This window comes from Mastomys coucha, unplaced genomic scaffold, assembly GCF_008632895.1.
Source record: "Mastomys coucha isolate ucsf_1 unplaced genomic scaffold, UCSF_Mcou_1 pScaffold22, whole genome shotgun sequence".
NCBI classification, from domain to species: domain Eukaryota; kingdom Metazoa; phylum Chordata; class Mammalia; order Rodentia; family Muridae; genus Mastomys; species Mastomys coucha.
In genome coordinates, this window is record NW_022196905.1 from 54,218,892 (window position 1) to 54,223,315 (window position 4,424).

At 31.7% G+C, this 4,424-nt stretch overlaps 1 long non-coding RNA gene across 1 annotated transcript; it reads right to left on the reverse strand.

Annotated features, from left to right (window-relative positions):
• Positions 1–1,413: 1,413 nt before the first annotated feature.
• LOC116070803 lies at positions 1,414–3,149 on the reverse strand. The gene is made up of 2 exons (XR_004110565.1): positions 3,062–3,149; positions 1,414–1,663 (listed from the first exon to the last, which is right to left on the reverse strand). It is a non-coding gene; the product is annotated as an uncharacterized LOC116070803 (long non-coding RNA).
• Positions 3,150–4,424: the final 1,275 nt, after the last annotated feature.

Sequence of the window (4,424 nt, forward strand, 5' to 3'; positions counted from 1 at the left end):
CATAATGATAGCTAGCCTAGCCTAGATAAAGATGTCAGTTCATAGACAAGGACAAAGGTAGTCTCTTACCCCAGGCTCTTCTTAGAAGAAACATTTCCTAGATGGATTTGGGAAATACAGTTCAAGTTGGCATAGAGTTATTTTCAAAAGTCATACCAGTAGAAGAATTGTGTCAACTCTATCTGATGCCCAAACATCCATGTAAAATTTAGTTATGTATTTTGGAGAACATACGAAGAGGCTTATGGGCTCTAGAAGGATAGAAACAAATTATTTTAAAAAAAATATTAAATGAAAATTATTTTAATATTTAAGTAGGTGCTCATGGCTCTGCATTAGTATCTCCAGGTTCCTCTGGAGAAATGTCTTAGTATTTAGTAGTATTTTTTAGCTGAAATGTTAATGAATGAATATTAGGAAGCTGATTATTTAATTTTGGGTTTACTGAGGCTAAGTCCATATAAGACATTTACTAGTTCCCTAGACAAATTCAAAAACTGCCATTATTGTTGTCTATTAATTTTTGCTTTTAATTTGAAACTTCTTTATAAATATGTGTTCAATTTCCTTTCTCCTTTATTATTTTTATATTACAGTTCACATTACTGTATATCCTGTTAACAATGCATGTCTTCACGGTATTCAGTGTTTAAAACTTACTACTCAGCTCAGTGTTTACAATTAAAAAGATATTATATAATATTATATAATCAGGAAAGGCTATAGCTTGCCAAGAAAGAATTAAATAATGCCAATAAAATAGCTAATAGAAAACCTTTATCTATTGGATCAATAGGTGAACATTTGTCTAGCTAAAGAATTGTGGAAATAAGTATTAATTTTCCTACTATTTTATTCTCACAACTTTTTCAAAGAAATAATAAATTGTAGAGATTTTGTATGGGAAGAGAAGAAAATCCAAATCTTAGAGAATTCATCTTGATAGAAAGAATTAGGAGAAAACATAATCGCTGAGTATTTAATAGGCAAAATGACTTAGAGTATCATATATACTCAAGCTATGTATATGGAGTAAAGTGAAGATATCTAACACATAAAGAATCAAAATATATTCTTATTTGCAGACAGGAAAGAGGAATTATGTACAACAAATGACAACATCAAAAGAAACCATACAGGTTATAGAATCATATTGAAAATAGAAAGATCAGCAAACACAAGCTCAGATTTGTGAAGCAAGTGTAGAGAAACTAGTTTTGTCTCCATGAATGTACATTGATAATTATTTTTATTTTTAATTACTTTATATAAAATTAATGTATGCATGAATGATTAAACAATTCCTAGAGTGTTGCTATATCACCTCTGTGAGCAAGTAAACTGTCCCGGGGAAGACAAATCTGTTAGGTAAACTGGAATGGTGGTTACAGTAAGGGGAAGGTAAAAAAAGGATACATGATATTTTTATTAGCAAGAAATAATGCAAGTTGTAACTCCCATCATTTCTCCCGTGAACTGGCTTCCATGCTCAGTTTTCACCCAAGCATTCACACTCTGGTCTCCAAGGAAAGCAGAAATTTTAACTTGTCTTTACACAGTGATCTATTACCCTAAAGCTTCCTGGTTGCATCTTATACTCTTCTTCTCATCAGCAGTAAAACTGGATTGCAGATCTTAACTTCAGTCTCATCTCTTCACTCAGCTATTAAAAACAATAAATTTATGAAATTCTTAGGGAAATGGATGGATCTGGAGAATATCATCCTGAGTGAGGTAAGCCAATCACAAAAGAACAAATACGGTATGCACTCTCTGATAAATGGTTATTAGTGCAGAAGTCTGGAATACAGGAAGAACAACCCACATTCCACAAGGAACTCAAGAAGAAGGAAGACCAAAAGGTAGACATTTCATTCCTTCTTAAAAGGGGGAATCAAATACCCACGGGAGGAGTTGCGGAGATTAACTATGGAGTAGAGACTGAAGGAAGGGTAAGCCAGCCTAAATATTGCTATCTCCTGAGAGGCTCTGACAGTATCTTACTGACACAGATGTAGAGGCTCACAGCCATCCAAAGAATGATTTTTTAATCATCCCCACCCTTACACATAATGTATGCAGGAATGTGTCCCAGATTAGTCTTTCATTTTCATTGATAGCAGTGATAAGAGCTAAGAATACTATTTATTTAAAAGTTGTCATATACATGAGAATTTTGACTTAAGGCAGAGAAGAAAGAATAAAAAAAACTAAACTAGGGCACAAGTTATGTATAGGAGATTTGGAGGATAGATGTGTTGAATAAAAATTGCAGCAGTTTAACAGCTGTAAGAAAACATTGAATCATTATTTTTCCATGTATAAAATAAGGAAAAAACAAATTATTTTTAAATGGATATGTAACAAAAATAAAATCAAATCTGAATTTTTTCAAATTTGTTGCTACTATGAGGAAATTATGAAAAATAATCACATTAGATTTACTTTCCTCACTAAATCCTTCTAGATACTTTTTACATTGTGTATCTCTACATACTGTTGCATAATTCTTTGCTAAAACTAAAATATATGAAATTTTAAGTAAAGTAAGCAAGACACCAAAATACTCCCCAGTAATGTTTGAAGCCTATTATGGAAAAGTAGACATTGGGTTTTATAGAGTATTCATTATGGAAAGAAAGAAAGGAAGGAAGGAAGGAAGGAAGGAAAGAAGGAAGGAAGAGAAGAGGGAGGGGGAGGGAGGAAAAATGAAAGAAAGAAAGAGAAAGAGAGAAAGAGAAAAAAAGAAAGAAGAGAGAAAAAATCAATGAAAAAAGACAGTTCAGTGCCTCATTGATATATGCCATTGTTGTGAAAGTTTGTTTTTAAAATCTACATGCAATAGATATTAGTGGATGAGTTTATAACAAAGCCCTTGAATCCCCTGGTCTCTATACTCCACTCTTCCAGAGGAAGACATGCTCATAACTAGGTATTGAGTAAGCACAACTTCTCTTTCTGTAATAAGATCTTCATTCAGGTTGCTGGCAATTTTACAAGTTGTAGCATGGGAGAAGTAAAAAATAAAATAAAAATACATTATTCCAAGGTATACTCTTACCTTAAGGCTTTAGGGAATCTCTTGGGAAAATCCCATGTAGTAGCACCATTCAAGTCATTTTAGTCTTTGATTATGCAAGTAATACTGTTAAGTACAGAATCAATTATTAGTCTCTGTTAACTAAAATGTATTCTGCAAATTATAGCTGCCTACTTAAGTTAAGGCCTCTCTCTGGACCTGCAGAAAAAAAGTAGCTGAATGATGCTCTGGAATATTCTCTTTAACTGGAGGCTCTCAAACATTAGGGCACATAAGAATCAATTGTGAATCTTATTTAAAATGCAAATTGCAGGATTGCGCAGCTCACTCCCCAGAGATTCTGATTCGCTAATTCAGTAATACAGCTGATACTAAGAAATCAATCAGCCTCTCTCTCCCCCTCATTCTCTCTCTGCTCACATGAATTGAAAACAATTGTTTGATTATAAAGAAAAAGAAAGGTAATTGAAAAAGAAGAGTGGACTTCTGCCATGTGTTAATAATCACCTAAGCAGCTACATTTTAGGTAGATGATTCATATCTGTACTGGATACAAAAATATTCCTCCAATCTTCTAGCAGATACATTCTTTGGTTTGTAGTTAAGACTTGAAACAAATTAACCACTGCTGAAATGATACACCATATACCCTTACAATGTCAGAAAGGAACAGCATGAAAGAAGCTTACAAATCATTTTCCTTAGGTCAGATTTTTTCTAGGTGACCTTCATGTATCAATGTCCTATTTTGAATATCTCTGCTAAAACTAAGTACAGAATTTCTTAAGAGGAGATATAATCTGTTACACTTACACATAAATATACTTCATACTGATAAATTCTTTAGAGTAAAACTGTAACAAGAATGCTAATTTGCCTGCTTATCAATATCCTTTGAATAATTTCAATAATCTCATCACCTTCAAAAAAACAACATGAATGTGTTGTATTCAACATACAATTGATTTCAAATATGTGACTATAATCTATTGATTATATATTAGGACATCAAGTTTAAAAATTAAAAATGGTTCAATAAAAATAAATTTATATGGGGCAGAAGAGGAAGTTGTAAAGTATTTCTTTTCACACAGAGTGAGACCTTTTCTTTAATTAAAACTTTAAAGTGCAACAACAAACTGTAAAATAAATAAATAGTTTGATTAATTAATACCAGAACTTACTAATGTAGAACATTTCAGATAATTTTATAAGCTAATTAATGTGCTAATTAGTGACATTTCAGTAGGAAATTTTGATCTCATTTTTGTTTTTTCTTAGAAGTTGTCTAAATAGTAAATTTTATAGAATTACCCACAGAGCAATACATAGCTGCCAGGAAATCTTTTTTTTTTTTTTTTTTTTTTTTTTTTTTTTTTTTTTT